Genomic DNA, 17,356 nt, shown 5'->3' on the forward strand with positions numbered 1-17,356 from the left:
CAATCTGGGCCTCAAAGGATGAGTGGAAACCCATAGACGTCATCCTAATAGCCAACATCTATTATGAACTTACTAGGTGGCCAGTGCTGTTCTAACAGCTTAGTGTGTATTGTCCCATTTACTGTTCACAATACTCTTACAGTTATAGGTGTTATTATATTATAAGTGTTATGGATGAAAAAAATGAGGCTCAAAGAGGCTAATCAACTCACTCTCAGTCACAAGTGTGTAGTAGAACAGGAAAGTGAATCCAGTCCTTTTTAGTCCAAAAATCCTGGGTTCCCTCTATTTCCTTATGTCCAACACTCCTTCAGATTTCCTACAAAATAAAGGGTGAGGGGAGAGGACTCAGAGAAAATGACTTTGAAATGCTGCCTGGACTTTCTATAAGAGCCACTAGGGGGCAGTAGAGAAGGGGAAGAAGAAAGGGCACCTGGATGGGATGTAGGGAGAGAAGGGAGCAGAAAGCCCGAAACAAGAGACTGGAGACAAGCATAGAGAGTATGTGAGCCAAGCTCTGAAGTGTGATCTTTCTTCTTTAAGAGTCTTCATAAGGTGGTTTTTCTCAATTGAGGTGGAATTCATGAAGTGAACAGTTCAGTGGCAGTTAGTACCTTCACAATGTTGTGTGACCATTACCTCTATCTAGTTCTAAGTCGTTTCTATCATCCCCAAATAAAATGCCCTACTTATTGAGCAGTCACTCTCTTTTCCTCCCTACCCCCAGCCCTTGGCAACCATCAATCCACATTGTGTTTCTATGGATTTCCGAAGTCTGGACATTTCATGTCACAGACTCATACAATATACGGCCTGGCTCCTGGTGTCTGGCTCCTTTCACTTAGTATGTTTTCAAGGTTCACGTTGTAGCTCATATCAACACTTTGATCCTCTTTAAGGCTGAATAATATTCCATTGTATGGATATACCACAATTTATTTATCCATTCACCTGTTAGTGGACATCAGGATGTTTCTACATTTTGACTATTAGGAACAGAGTGTCTATGAACCCTTGTGTATGCCATAGCAGTTTGTAAGCTGCTGTGTGTTTGAGAAAAACAGGAAAGGATTAGAAGAGTGAATGAGATCAAATTGGATACCAATATCTAGTACCAGCAATATAGACTTTGTGATAATTCCTTTTTTTTCCCAATGTTTATTTACTTTGGAGAGAGAAAGAGACAGAGTGTGAGCAGGGGAGGGGCGGAAAGAGAGGAGGCAGGCTCCAGGCTCTGAGCTGTCAGCACAGAGCCTGATGTGGGGCTCGAACTCATGGACCGAGAGATCAGGACCCGAGCTGAAGTCACATGCTTAACTGACTGAGCCCCCAGGCACCCCTTGTACAATAAGACTTGTAATAAGACTTGAGCAAGGGGAAGGATTTGAGAAACAGTTTAGAAGTAGAATTGGCAGGTGCACCTGGGTGGCTCAGTTGGTTGAGTGTCAAACTCTTGATTTCAGCTCAGGTCATGATCTCACGGTTCGTGAGGTCAAGGCCCACATCGGGCTCCTCACTGACAGCACAGAGCCTGCTTGGGATTCTGTCTCTCAATCTCTCTCTCTCTCTCTCTCTGCCCCTCCTGCCCCAAAATAAATAAACTTAAAAAAAGAAAAGAAAAAAAGTAGAATTGGCAGATGTAAAGTACTGAGTAGGGAATATACCCAATAATACTGTAGTGACTTTGTGTGGGAAAAAATGGTCACTGGATTTAGCATGGTGATCACTGTGCAATTTAGGTAGGTGTTAAATCACTACATTGTACACCTTAAACCAAGAGAATAGCGTATGCCAGCTAGATGTCAGTTGAAGTAGAATCGGCAGGATGTGCCTGGCAAAGTGGGCTGGTGGTGAGCAGACAGCAGGAAGGAAAGAGGGAGGCATCCACGAGGACTCTAAGGTTTCTACCTTTGCCTGTGATGTGATGAGGAAGCCACAGAGTGAGGAACTGAAGTTTAGAAAGTGACTTTAGGAGGGCGTCTGGCTGGTCCAGTAGGTCGAGCATCCCGTTCTTGATCTTGGAGTCATGAGTTCGAGCCCCATGTCAGGTGCAGAGATTACTAAAAAGAAAGAAAGAAAGAAAGAAGGAAAGAAAGAAAGAAAGAAAGAAAGAAAGAAAGAAAGAGAAAAGAAAAGAAAAGAAAAGAAAAGAAAAGAAAAGAAAAGGAAAAAGAAAGGAAAATGAATTTAGGATTGAACTGGAAGTACTTCTGGCCATTCAGCTAGATATCCTGTAGGCACTCAGAAACCCACCCAGGAGAGTGTCCTGGGCTGAGACCGCCCAGGAGAAAAAGGTGTGCAGAGTAAGAGCGGGGGCTGAAATGCTGGGGAAGCCATCTGAGGGGAGAGCAGCTTCTGGACCATCGCAAGCACTGTCTGCCCCTCCTACAATGCTGTTCCTGTTCTCTCAGCCTGGATCTCTGAAAATCCAGCTCACAGGACACCTCTTCCCGGACAGTTTGCTAACCCGCAACCTGAGTTACGTTCTCCATAGGTCCCTAAGCACAGTTGTGGCCACAACACACTGCAATTCTGTAATGACGTGTGATCCTATTGAGTATGAGGTCAGGGATGTGTCCATTACCTCTGTGCCGCACGTACGAGGCACAGCATAACTATCGGCCAAGCGAATGAATGAAAGAATGAAAAGTCCGTGAAGAAGACAGAGAAGGAGGTGTCAGAAGAAGGAAGAGAATCAGCGGTTTGGGGGAATTCCAAAGGAGAAAATTCCAAGGAAGAGGAATGAGCCATATAAAATGCTGCAACAAAAGTGGAACAGGAAGGGGCACTCGAGCGGGAATTAGGTGGTCCGTGGACGTTAACAAGGCGGGCGTGGGTTCCTGGGGATGGAAGACTGCCGAGGGCTCAGCATGGGCATTGGGGACAGCAGATAGTAACTGCTAAGGACAAGTAGGAGACACTGAGGTGACAGGAAATACTCTATGAGGAGGTGGAGGGGAGGAAGTGAAGAATGGCTGGAGGAGGCAAGTCATAATTAAAAGAAAGGAACCTTTCCTAGGGGACAAGGAAGGATTTATTTGCTTGTAGGTTGGGAAAGCCAATGAAGAAACAGATAGAAAGGGAGGCAAGCAGAATGAGAAGAAACACAACGAATGAACAAGGATAAATATAATGGGGGGAGAGGGCATGTTAAGATTTTAGAGAAGGCAGCTGGTAGATCGTGTTATTGTTCAGCAAAACTCCCACAGGTGGACTTTATTTTCCTGCCCCAGTGACTCTGGGGCATGATTTGCTCTGACTGGTGGAATGTGGAGACAATATGTGCCAGCTCCAAACAGAGGCCTTAAGAGGCCTGGTGGACCTGCTCCCCTCTTGCACTTCTGCCCTCAGGGGGCCAGACAGGTGGTGCCTCGTCAGCCTGGGACCTCAAAGAAAACAGTGGCACAGACCCAACCAGACCTGCCGCCTGGAGCCAAGCCCAGCCAAGCCCAGCCAAGCCCAGGACCTTGAAAGAGAAACGAAGGTTGTAACTGTAGGCACTGGGATTGCAGGCTGTTTGTTACGACAGCAAGGCCAACAGACGTACTGCAGAAAGGAGTGATGTGTCTCGGGAGGGTCCAGGGCCACTGCTTTCTCAGCAACAGGAGGGGAAGCAGAGATGGATGAACAGATGAACACGGACACACTTGCGGGTGGAAGGAAGGGAAACTGAGGAACTTCTCACCTGACGCTCTTTTACCGGCTCAGCCCCAGGTGAGGCCATGTGGGGAGGGCAGAGCAGCACTGTGGACTCGAGGAGAGGAGCGCCAGTGAGCAAGGGCTGCGGTGGAGGGTGGGAAGGGTGCCAGACTGGGGGCATGAGAACGCCCAGAGTCACAGGGCACTTGACCGAGCCCAGGTGCACAAGCTCACATGAGAACAAGAGGTAGAGGGTCCCTTTCCAGATGGCTTCAAAGATGGAGAAGGAAAATGTGGGAAGATGAAGTTTCCTAAGTTCAAAATTAGAAGGAAAAATGTCAAAGCATCCTTTTTGCCATGTCAGGGACGTATGTCTGAGAGTGAGGTCAATGTCGTGGGCCTCTTAATATTAGGTACCACTGATGACAACGAAGGGGAGGAACTGGCATAAATGGCAACTTACCCTCCCTCCTTGCTTCTCACCGTCTCTACTATTGCTCCCAGCCACCTGCGTGTCACTGCCAGCCCAACAGAAGTACAGCGACAAAGGGACCGTGGTCCAGGTCCCCCGGCTTCAAGTTACTCATGGGAACTCTTGTCTCATCCCTTCTTTACTCTCTCTCTCTCTCTCTGAACTTTGCTGCAAAATTTCAAAACTTACTGCAAGATCCTTTAAGCTGACCCTACAGTTTTTATGTGATTGTAAGTGCTCAGTCTAGAAACTCCAAAAATAGGTCAATGGCAACAATAGTTTAAAAAAGAAGTTAAAGATTTCTTATGACATCATATGATATCTCTAAAAGATACCTCTTTGGTTATCTATCCAGAGCATTTTTTAAAATTATTTGTTGTTGTTATTATTATTGCAGGGTTAGTGTAGCTTGACAACAATAACTATAAAGCAGAGCTTGGCCAGAGACCAGGCAGTGTGATAATTGGGAGCATAAACTCTGGGGCCAAGAGCCTGGGTCTGAATCCAGGATCTGCCAAACTGTGTAACTTTGGGCAAGTTGCTTGATCATACTGTGATCAATAATGATCCCTCAATACATCTTATCTCTGCCACTTACCAGCTGTGACCCTGGGCAAGTTAAATTTCTCTATGCCTCAGTTTTCTCCTCTGTATAATGTGGATGATAACAGTACCCACTTCATAGGGTTGTTACAATATATAAATGAGTTAATATACATAAAATGCTCAAAACAGTGCCTGGTTCAGAGCAAGTGCTAGAAAAGTGATAGCTATAACTTTCCTTCTTTTTATCTATGGATAAGCTAGCTATATGCTTATCAAAAGATATCTGTTCATTATTTCCCCAGTGATCCTCAACCATTTCAAACCTAATCTCTTAAGATAACAAACATTTTTAGGCCTCCGTACCGTTATAAATGTAACTCACAGATAAAATGACCAACCTAGGCACATCATTTCAGAAAAAAATATAATGTTCCAATTGTATCATGAAGGGTTTATAACAAAATAAAATATATTTTAACATTAAAATGCTGAGCAGCACACCTACATTAGAAGACGTAATTAGTCAGATGCTTGCCCCTATTTAAACTGAGTATGTTTGGATTTAAGAGAATATAAGAAGGAGCACCTGGCTGACTCAGTTGGTAAAGCATGCAACTCTTGATCTCAGGGTTGTGAGTTCAAGCCCCACACGGGGCTATTTAAAAGAGTCTATTTAAAAGAGAGAAAGAGAGAATATAAGAAGCCAATCCATATGAGAAGCACACGATGGTAAAGAAGCAGAGACAGGTGCCCCTAGAATAAAATCTAGCATTTGAACAAATGGTAACAGACGCAATTTATTTATATAGGCTAAGAGACAGAAATGATCCTAACTGGAAGAGAAAAAGCATGCCCAGACAAATTACAGACCATCGAAGTAGAAAAAAAGAGTTAGAAATGATATTCTCACAAATAAGTAGAACCTAGTTTATAGGTATAGCATCCACATAACCATTTCTGTTAGGACAAGGAATGGCAAGGAATTGGCCAAGTATCATAGTAAGCACGTCTCCTTTTGTGAAATCCCACCACATATCAAAACTTACATTCAGTGGCTAGAACTTAGAAATCCTCAGAGTAGAGAGTAGAATGGAAAAAGGAAAATTAACGTGAGAGCCTACAGACGGGCAGTGTGAGAGACTCACAGGCACAGTATCAGGGAAAGACTGAAAAAAAAAAAGAGGCAATCTCGATATTGATGAATAATTTCATTATAAAATTTTTACAACAGGGGCGCCCGGCTGGCTCAGTCGGTTACGTGTCAGACCTCAGCTCAGGTCATGATCTCACAGTTCGTGGGTTCGAGCCCCATGTCGGGCTCTGTGCAGACAACTTTGGATTCTGTGCCTCCCTCTCCCTCTGCCCTCCCCCTACTCGTGCTCTGTCTCTCTGTGTCTCTCAAAAGTAAAGAAACATTAAAAAAAATTTTAATAGAAAAACATTTTTCACAGTATAGATTTCTTGCCATTTGACAAACTCCCTCCCACCTGGAATTTTATAGCATAGCAATAAAGTGAAATATTTTTAAAACAAGTTATTTAAAAACTCCAATGAAATCCCTGAAACGCATGTGTCTCCACTCGGTGCTAGGTGCTAGGTGCTAGGAATTGAAACATGGGTAAAGTATAGTACCTCCCTTCAAGGAGCTCAGAGCCTACTGAAAGTAAAAGATAAATAAATGAAAAGTGATCACAAAATAGTGATTTGAGGCAAGTTAAATTCTATTTCATGGGTAGTCATGGCTGGTAAGGCAACTCGACTCCATGGAGTCCTCATGACCCAGGCTTCTTCAAAATCCCCACTCTGTATGCCTGTGGTGTGGCCTATATCCTCATGCTCGACAATGACAGCAAGGGCTGTTTCAAGTAAAGAATGAAGGAAGAGACCAAGAAAGGGAGGAGAGTGTCTTTTGTAACAGATTTCTGCTTACATTCCATTGCAAAAGAATAATCATATAGCCACAACTCATGGGAGCTTAGGGAGGGAAGGGGCATATCTTTTTTATATACTTTTATACAAAAGTAAAATTCCATAGCAAATCTTTTATCCATAAGACAAACACAGCTTTAAGCTTTTTCAAGTTCCTGATTTTCTAGCTAAGAAAATTTGAAGCAGAGAATGGTTAGTCAGGTATTGATTGAATAGTCAACTTAAAATGAGATATACTAGTATTTTTATACCATGTCATTTCTCAATCCCTTATTTTACATTAAATACATTATTTAATGTAACATTATTTTAACAAAGTAAATATATGATCATATATACCACATACACTTAAAACTATAAATTTCTAATGTAATCATGGAATTGGAAACATATTACTTTTCCAAGAGAGAAGGAAACTAGAGATATATTGCAAGTCTACTCCCTACGTGGATAAATCCAATGAACTCATTCATCTAAACAACACACATTGTTTGTCTCCCAAATTTAAAGAAACAGCATTGTGGGAAATAGAAAGATGAGTAAGAAAAAACTATTGTCCTCATTGAGCATTAAAAAAGAGAAATAATATAGATAACTTTAAGAGTATATTATACAGGCCAAATACTACCTGAAATCAATGGGGAGAAATTACAGTGGGTTGAAGGCATAAGAGGTTTTGGAAAGAAAGTAGTGCTTTCACTGGGCCATTTGGGAAGGAAGGTACGGAGAGGAAACACTTTGCACTGTTTGAACATAAACCACAGGATGCAGAGACCTTCAACAAGTGCCTTTTGGTGGGAGTGTGGCACACATCGCATGAAGGAGTAGCTGAGGAAAAGGTTAGGAAGGTAAGTTAAGACCAAAGGAAAAAGGTACCTGAATATCAGGTTAAGAAATGTGGGTTTTAATTAACGGCAAAGTGTATACGTGAAACCATGCTGGATGTCTGCTTTAAAACAACTTTATAAACCACTAATGTCGAGAAGGCGCTTTCAGTGAGGCCAAACAGAAGAGGAGAGGGAGATAGAAGCTTCCAGTTATGGAATGACTAAGTCAGGGGAATAAAAGCAGAGCATAAGGAATGTCAATGATATTATAATAGCAATGCATCAGGACAGGTGGTAGCAAAACTTGTGGTGAACATATGTATAAACTTGTCAAATCTCTGAGTTGTACACCTGAAACCAATGTAATATTGTGTGTCAACTATACTAAAAAAAAAAAAAAGTGATTTCAAGCATTGAGTAGACATTTGGATTACCACCTAATTGTTTAGAAAAAGAATTGCAATTAGTCCAAGCTTTTGCATAATTTCACCTTATTATTCTAAGCTTTCTCATTTAAGGTCTATAGTAGCAGCCATGTGTGTTTACCAGGAAAAATGATAGGTTTGCACACCTTTAACACTCCCTGCCCAGGTCTCACTGTGGATAGTGAGCCTTGGTTGTAAAATAGTTCAGCAACTTGACTGTGTCTAAAAATGCAAAGTACAGTGGGCAGGAGGAGAGTGGCAGCTAAAATGCAGCAGGAGCTCTCTGTGAGCTCTTGTGTCACGTGATGGGAGCCGGGCTAGTCAAGAGGAAAGGGCTTCTATTCCTAATTAGCACAAAGTCTGAGCCTGTCCACCAACCTAGGCATGAGGAGCTATGTGTACCTAGAACCTCCTTGTCTACATCACTCAGAGACACCATATTTGTAGCAGACTTCCAGCTTGCTTGCCCTTTTCTTGGCTTTAAAATTTTTTTTTTAATATTTGTATTTATTTTTGAGACAGAGAGAGACAGAGCATGATCGGGGGAGGGGCAGAGAGAGAGGGAGACACAGAATCGGAAGCAGGCTCCAGGCTCTGGGCTGTCAGCACAGAGCCAAACGTGGGGCTTGAACTCACGAACCATGAGATCATGAGCTGAGCCAAAGTCAGACACTTAGCCGACTGAGCCTCCCAGGCGCCCCACTCTTTTCTTGGCTTTAAACGAGGAATCTTAGTACCATTTTCATGAAGTTTCTTATACATGCCTCCCTGAGCTAGCAAATGCTTTATTTATCCACCAGAGTTGTTCAAAAACTGTTTTGTGATTGACAGACCAGAGGCTAGAAGAGGACCATTTTGATAATGGCACTAAGAAACCCCCAACAGAAATAGAATACACCCTGGCAGCCTAACTTCATTCATCCTGGGACCATTTTCCCTCACCTGCACACCACACCAAGCCATAATTCACTGTCTACTGAAAACATCATTCCCTTTTATACATTCATTAAAAATAATGTATTCATTATTATAAATGCTTTTAATTTTTTATTACTCAGTTAATAATAAACATGAATCACCAACAATAAGATAAGTATTCTCAAGAAACAGCCAAGATAAAGATTCAATATTCAAGTACTTATTTATTTTTTAATTATCCAATAAAAATCTAAGATGTTTATTATTAATGTTCACAATCAGAAAGTTTGATAATGTACCATAGGCCAATAGGTCCCACACTTCTAGATCCTAAAAGTAGGTGCCAAAGCAGATCACGGGAAGGCTTATTCCCTAGGCACTGTGCCTGTCACAGCACACAAGAATTCCTAGTGCGATAATATTATGTCTTAAAGCTACAGATAAAAAGAGTGAGGCGCAATGCAATGTTGTAATCCTTCCCAGTGAATCTAGGAATGGACCTGATTGACCTTTGTTTTGTTTCATGAGATAAACATTATCATCTGATAAAATCACTCTTTGCATACTAAATAAATTAATCCTGGTTGTTCCCCTTAAGAATATATACTGGTGGGGGTGTCTGGTGGCTCAGGTGGTTAAGCATCCGGCTTTCGGTTTTGGATCCGGTCATGGTCTTACAGTCATTGAGCTCGAGCCCCAAGTCGGACTCCTCTCTAACAGCACAGAGCCTGCTTGGGATTCTCTCTCTCTCCGTCTCTCAATCTCTCTCTCTCTCTGCCCCCACTCATGCTCGCTCTCTCTCAAAATAAATAAATAAACATTAAAAATAAAGAACATACACCGGTGTGCACGTAAACAAAGACAGGATTTGCTAAAGTATTATTGATAGCCAGGGGCAAAAGAGCCATATCAGAGGAGACATATTCCATGCTTTCACCACCATCAGAAACTCATACTGTTTTACTTTTTAACATTCCTGGTTTCTCTCCTCCTGTAGCCAGGGAGCTTCAACTGTGCACTTGAATTAGCTAAGTCAGACTCCAGTCACTGTATTTCCAGCCAAGTGAGACAAATGAGCCCTGTTCACTCAGCTAGACCATTCCCCCCAAGTACAGCACCCCTTACTCCATCCTCTTCCATGGATCGCTTTGCCCCCTGAGCAGGGTAAGACCAGGGAACATGCAGCTGCAATTCCAAAGTTCCATTCCCCAAAAGTAAATGACAATGTAAGGGACTTATCTAATGATCCTCCCAAAATAGGAGCCGCAGATCAGAAGAATCTACTTTCGCAGATGCCTACCATAGTTATAAATTAACCTCCCAGGTCAGCTGTGAGGCCAATCCCATAGCAAAGGAAAGCACTTGGAAACTGTTCAAATGTCACATGCATTTAGAAAGTAAATATGTAAGATCATCTTCAAAAAAGCAGTATTAGAAATTTATTATCTAATCATTAAATTAAAATTGTTTGGTCAGAGGTACAGTATAATGCTTCTAAACCATCATCAGTTTCGTGTGCATGATAGAGAAGAGAACACGTTAGCCATCAATGTTTTAATTTTCCCATAGGCAAGTCTAGGACAGGACCTCCAGAATTTTCTTCCTTTCTTTTCTTTTTTTTTTTTTTAATGTTTACTTATTTTTGAGAGATAGAGAGAAAGAGAGAGAGAGAGAGAGAGAGAGTGCAAATGGGGGAGGGGCAGAGAGAGAGGGAGACACAGAATCCGAAGCAGGCTCCAGGCTCTGAGCTGTCAGCACAGAGCCCCATACACAGGGTTCAGCTCAAACCCATGAACCATGAGATCATGACCTGAGCCCAACTTGGACGCTTAACTGACTGAGCCATCCAGGCACCCCTGGGACCTCCAGAATTTCTAAACCCCCTAGTCAGGTTACTAGCAACTGTTACCTATAGGCCTGTTACTGTTCAGCTAAAAAGGTCCTCCAAGCTGGATAAACTGAAAAACAACTAAATCTTCTCAATATTTACCTGCAATGACTCCTTATACCTCATGTATATTATATTGAATGTGGTTGCTTTGCTAAGAGGCAGTGAAAGGACATTCCAGAACAACTGAGCCATAAAGGCACCAACATGACAAATATTTGGTATCACCACGTGGTCTGTCATGTACAAATTACAGTTATTCAGTCTTCTAGGGACAGATAGTAAAACTGATAGACAAGAAAGCTAAATACAGCAAGAAATGTAAATATACTGCCTTAAAGGGAGATCAAGAGAGATCAAGTTGGGAAATGGTGCATCTACACATGAAACCCGTGTAATATCGGCAATTAATAAAACACCATTTAATAAAATTAATGAAAACCATTTTTTTTAAGTTTATTTATTTATTTTGAGAGAGAGAGAGTGTGTGTGTGGAAGAGAATCTCAAGCAGGCTCTGTGCCGTCAGCACAGAGCCCCATGTGGGGCTTGATCCCATGAACAGTGAGATCATAACCTGAACCAAAACCCAGAGTCGGAGGCTTAACCGGCCGAGCCACCCCGATGCCCCAACAAAAACAATTTAATATCAACAATTAAAACCTAGATATCCTACTTCACAATCTTTATTTTTTTTTTTTAATTATTATTTTTTTTTTAACGTGTATTTATTTTTGAGACAGAGAGAGACAGAGCATGAACGGGGGAGGGGCAGAGAGAGAGGGAGACACAGAATCAGAAGCAGGCTCCAGGCTCCGAGCCATCAGCCCAGAGCCCGACGCGGGGCTCGAACTCACGGACCGTGAGATCGTGACCTGAGCTGAAGTCGGACGCTTAACCGACTGAACCACCCAGGTGCCCCCCTACTTCACAATCTTTAAAATGAGCAACTCAACTGCTGATATATAGTAGTCAATGGCTTTTCTAGTTTGGACTTCGCCAAATTGAAAATAAAAAATCTGAAGAATAAAACTGTCCCCATAAAGTCTTTTCCATGCTGGAACTGCAACCCCACCATTCAACTGACTGCTCAGTGCCCCGGCCCCCTGAGCTCCATGACACCACCAAGCACTGTAGGTTTTACCTCCTGCATGCCATATTTCACCTAAGAAAAGAGGCCATTGATTACTGGATGCACCATTGTCCTGTGCACCTCCAAGAAAAAGAAACAAAAACTATTGCTAAATCTAAGCCTTATCACAATTTCAGAGAGGAAAATATGACACGTATACATTTCAGAATCGGTGTAACATGGGATATGATGAATCTCAGTTCCTTCTGATCCCGATTTCACCACCCTAGTCCAGACCCTCCTCTACCTCACCTGGACACATCTACCTTGTCCCCTTTACTCTTGAATCCTCCAATGCATTCTCCACTGCCAAAGCGACAATTTTTACAATACAAATCTGATCATACAATACAAATCTGATTATTCTCAGCTCCAAAGTCTTTAATGACTTCCTCGTGTCCTTGACATAAGGATCCAACTCCTTAGGGGAGCCCAAGCCTTAGAATGATCTAACTCCTGTCATCTCTCCAGCCTCTTTTTCAGCAGGTTCTCAGTCAGCTGCTCACCTCCAACTGTTATCTGACCCCTCTCAGTTCCTCAAACACCAGGCTCTCACCCACCTCTCAACCTCCATACACTCTACTCCCTCTGTGAGCCCATTCTCTTTCTTTTCACCTGGCTAACACAGCCTTCACAAAGCTTATTTGCTTGTCCATCTTGTGTGTAAAAGTTCTCCTCGACCACCCTCCCCTAAGAACAGATCCCCGACTATATGCTTCTGTATCCTGCATTAGCCCTGCATAGCAAGCACTCTGTGTACCTGGAATGACTTACTAATTATTCGCTTTCCCATTTTAAGTTCTATGACAACAGGGATTCATTTTAATCAGAACTGATTCCCAGGGTCTAGCACAGTATTTGGCACATGAAGGGTGCTCCATGTTTGTTGACTGACAAAAAAAAAAATCTTGGATAATGGCTAATGTAGTTCTCCCAGGCATCGTTAGACAGAAACTAGGTTTTGCTGTAAAAAATGCTCTAAGATAGAGCTCCTCAAAAAGTGTTATGGGCACATAGTAATTATTCAATAAATGCCAGGTGTGATGTTACTGCTGATTATAATGACAACCACAAAGATGACAGTAATGTAAGAACTAATATGTCCTGGGGCACCTGGACGGCTCAGTCAGTTAAGCGGCTGACTTCGGCTCAGGTCATGACCTCATGGTTTTTGGGTTCGAGCCCCACATCAGGCTCTGCACTGACAGTGCAGAGTCTGCTTGGGATTCTCTCTCTCCCTTTCTATCCCTCCACTACTCACGTGCTCTCCCTCTCTCAAAATAAATAAATAAACTTAAAAAAAAAAAAGAGAGAGAAAGAATATGTCCTATCTATTTAAAAGGATTTGCTTTTAAAATACCCCATGACTGGGGCGCCTGGGTGGCTCAGTCGGTAGGGCATCTGACTTCAGCTCGGGTCACGATCTCGGGGTCCGTGGGTTCGAGCCCCGTGTCGGGCTCTGGGCTGATGGCCCAGAGCCTGGAGCCTGCTTCCGATTCTGTGTCTCCCTCTCTCTCTGCCCCTCCCCCGTTCATGCTCTGTCTCTCTCTCTGTCTCAAAAATAAATAAACGTTAAAAAAATAAAATAAAATAAAATAAAATAAAATACCCCATGACTGAGCTGTCTGTAGTTTTCATCTAGGCAAATGTCGAAGAGTGCTCTCTCTTAACCATCTAGTCATTGGTTCTAGAATCCCAGGACAGGAAACAATCCCAGGACCAGTTTAAAAGGCTGATGAACAACAACTGCCATTGACAACAAATGCTGTCCACAAAGTATGTTCTTTCTTCAGATATAAGGATAAAAATTTATTATCTGCAAATGTAACAGAAGAATAACATTTGTGGTGTCTTTTAAACTCTAAACCTTAAAAAAATTAAATAAATAAGGGGCTCCTGGGTGGCTCAGTCAGGTAAGTATCCTACTCAGCTCAGGTCAGGAGGGAGGGGGGTGGTGTCTGTGCAGAGCCTGGAGCCTGCTTCAGGTTCTGTGTCTCCCTCTCTCTCTGCCCCTCCTCCACTCACGCTCTGTCTCTCTCTGTCTCTCAAAAATTAATAAAAATGCTAAAAAAATTTTAAGAATCATAAAACATAAGCTACTACAAAGAAATGTCTTTTCTCAATTGCCAACCCAAACGATATCTGGTCGTTTGCAACAGAACACATGTTTCTCCAGGTAAACATTCCCCAGGCACACAGTGTAACCATTTCATATCAGACAGTTCCCAGCTGACCATCAGGTTCCTGGCCGGGTACTTGGAATTTGCAGTGAATTTTCCCACAGACATGAAATTCTGAGACATGGTCTTAGTAATTCATACCAATTGCACTGTGGTATGCTATGACACACTGTGGATTAATAGGCTTTATGGACTATGATACAATGTGAAACACTGTGGATTAAATGGGCTTTATGAGTTCACTTTAGAACCTGGACACATTGTCTAGTACAGTTTCTGTGAAGGTTCCAGGCCACAGGAAGCCCAGAAGCAATGCAAACGCAAGTCCCTCTTCACTTTCTCCCTGCTCCATCCCTTTATCACCACCCCACAGGCCACAGCCCAGGGGCAGCAGCACCCCAGCAGGCTGGGGGTGTTGGGGGGGAGCTTTGGAACTTTAGTCCCCACCCAGAGCCCGGGCAGCCACAGTCTCCTCACCTTTCACCTCTGACACTTGACCAAAACATTAATAAAATCGTTCTTCACCCTGTCAGACCCCGGGAAATCTCACCCTCTCCATGGTCACCCCGCCCACCCCTGGTTCCCTTCACCCAGCACGGGACCTGGCCCCGTCCTTTACAGTTCCTCAACATTACGCTTTCAACCATCTCTGTAAGGATAATATGCTTCTCAAGCCTCCTTTTGCTCTCCCCGCTCCTCCGCGGTTTTGCTCAGGCTGCTGTTCCCTTCTCTTTGTCTCCAATCCAGACTTCCAGGAATTCTAGCCACCCAGGTCCTACCACATTCCTGACACCTCCTAGACCAGCCCACATGGCCAGCTCCTCACCAGCACTCCCCTCATTCTGCCTTGGATTTCTCATACTTATTCCTTGTCTTTCCATCTCTCTTTCGGAGCTCCTTAAGGACAAGCACGGCTTCTTTATGGTGTCTAGATCCCTGCATCCCACCCCACCCCACACACCCCCAGAGTACCCAGCCTACTATAATGGTGAGTGAATGCAATGGGAGTCCGTGGCCCAGTGTCTCCCTCGGTCAAAAAAAGAGGCAAAAATGGGGCGCCTGGGTGGCGCAGTCGGTTGGGCGTCCAACTTCAGCCAGGTCACGATCTCGCGGTCCGTGAGTTCGAGCCCCGCGTCAGGCTCTGGGCTGATGGCTCAGAGCCTGGAGCCTGTTTCCGATTCTGTGTCTCCCTCTCTCTCTGCCCCTCCCCCGTTCATGCTCTGTCTCTCTCTGTCCCAAAAAATAAATAAATGTTGAAAAAAAAAAAAAAAAATTAAAAAAAAAAAAAAAAAAAAAAAAAAAAGAGGCAAAAGGACACTACAGAACAATATCTGGGACCCAGTAAGAAAAAAATGTGAAATAGTGTCAATGCTTAACTAAAAGCAAATACTGTGGGAAAAGAAATCGAGGTGTGAACAGCAGAATAGTAAGACAGAAACCCAACGGTTCTCTTCGGGGAACCATTAGCATATGAATCCGGAAGAACAAGTGCTCCATTTTGGGGGCTGCAGGAAATAATAATACTAGACAATTATTTTGCCCTCACCAGGTGCTAAGTATACACCTCCATGTAAAGTGCTTCCCAAGCACCCCCTGTTCTCTCTCATAACCACCCTATTACCTCCATTTTACCCAAGAGGAAACTGAGGGGGCACTGCAGTTAATTAACTGGCCCAGTGTCCCACAACCAGCAGGGCAGAACCAGGATTTGAACCTTTTCCCGATCCAAATTCAGCGACTAAATTCAACTACCTGTTTACTGCACAGCTTTTACAGCAGGTCGTGGGGCATAAATCACCACCCACTGAGAGAGAAAGAAGCTCATGCTTTATGAATGCCTTAGACTCCCGGAGCCCCCACTCTTGCCTGGCTCTGGGTGAGCTGCTTTAAGTCTTCCAGCAAACCCAGGAGCCAGGTATAAACTGAAAACTGAGCCGGGAGAAATAATCTGGTCAGAGTCGCACAAGCCCAGGGTTTCAAAGGCATCCATGCTTCAGGGCACCGACGGCCACAGGCTCCCCCGAGGCTGTGTCGGGAGCAGAGCCAGGCCCCAGCCAGAGAGAGGAGTCCAAACGCCCCTCTGCAGTCAGCAAACAGGGAAAACCACGTCCTCGGCCCACCTACCTCACCAGGGGGTGGAAAGGATTAAACTGAAAATAAAGAACGCGGAGTCTACAACACAATAAACATTCAGCCAATGACAGCTATCAGAGGTAACCCTTCCCTCGGTTGGTCTCTGCCATTTTTCTTATCACTTACAGTGGATCAACCTTGTTCCTCTTTAAAATAGATGGCTTTCTTGGAGGTCCACGGAAGACTGCAAAATGCAGAAGAAAAGAACACAGTGAGATGAGGGGAAAAGAATTTCCTTTCTATTGATCGCCCTTTTCCCCAAACACTTCCTCGAGAAATTATTTAATACTCAAAATGACACCACGATGCATTATAAATAAAAAAAACGTACCAAACAAATAACGAAGTCCCAGCCCTCGGGAGTTTACAAGTAGGCTATGTTAACATTTGCAAAGTGCCCCGAGTGCCTCAGCGGCTAATTAACATCTTGGGTTTGTTTTCTCAAATTCCAGCCCATTGTTTCCCCTGTGAGCGCAATCCGAAGCCTTAGCCCCCAGTGCGCTACCGCCTGCATCTTCCTGCCAATAAAACCGCTGAAACCACTAGAGGTTAAAACAATTAATATTAGATGAAACCTCTGCGCGGCGCAGTTCCGGGGCCCGCGCAGCCACGCGCTCTCCCGGCTGCAGGGTCCCCGCGGCGCCCGCCCCGGAGCGAGACCGGAGCCGCCGCGCCCCGCCGGCCCCGCTGGGAGGGTTGGCTCCCCCTGGGGGGCGAGCTCTTGCAAAAGGAAAACCGAAAACGAGCAGATGCCGATCGGACACGCTGTTGCCCGGAAGAATCGCTGTAATGCTGCAGAAATCCATTAGGTACACTGTCCGGCCGGCACTGCTCGCTTTAGCGCGACTTGTATTTACACATTTAAAGAATTACTATCCAGGGGCGCCTGGGTGGCTCAGTCGGTGAAGCCTCCAACCTCGGCTCAGGGCATGATCTCGCGGTTTCGGGAGTTCGAGCCCGCCTTGGGCTCAGAGCCTGGAGCCTGCTTCGGATTCTGTGTCTCCCTCTCTCTCTGCCCCTTCCTCCGCTCGTGCTCTCTCTCTCTCTCTCAAAAATAAAGAGAACATTAAAGAATCACTATCCTGATGATGGTACCTGTTAGAAAGGTTACGGTCTTTCCAAAGGAAGTTCAAGTCAGGATTTCCCTCTGGTGCTCAAGAAACCCATCACCAACAAAGCCCCCACTCCTTGCTTCAGACCCAAGCTTGCTGAGAAAGAGAAACATGTTTGAGGTGGGTCTGCAAGGTCATTCCCAGCACCAAGAGTCTA

At 44.1% G+C, this 17,356-nt stretch overlaps 1 protein-coding gene across 1 annotated transcript in view; it reads right to left on the minus strand.

The window, feature by feature from the left end:
• LOC132686331 (uncharacterized) overlaps window positions 1-16,467 on the minus strand; it is an 83,871-nt gene extending 67,404 nt beyond the window's left edge. The window contains exons 1-2 of the mRNA XM_081791904.1: window positions 16,419-16,467; window positions 16,214-16,271 (exon numbers count right to left, since the gene is read on the minus strand). The gene's annotated coding sequence lies outside the window, so the exon portion shown is untranslated. The remainder of the gene's footprint in view (window positions 1-16,213; window positions 16,272-16,418) is intronic.
• Between the last annotated feature and the right edge of the window lie 889 nt (window positions 16,468-17,356).

Source organism: Panthera onca, chromosome F1, assembly GCF_046562875.1.
Source record: "Panthera onca isolate mPanOnc1 chromosome F1, mPanOnc1 haplotype 2, whole genome shotgun sequence".
NCBI classification, from domain to species: Eukaryota; Metazoa; Chordata; class Mammalia; order Carnivora; family Felidae; genus Panthera; species Panthera onca.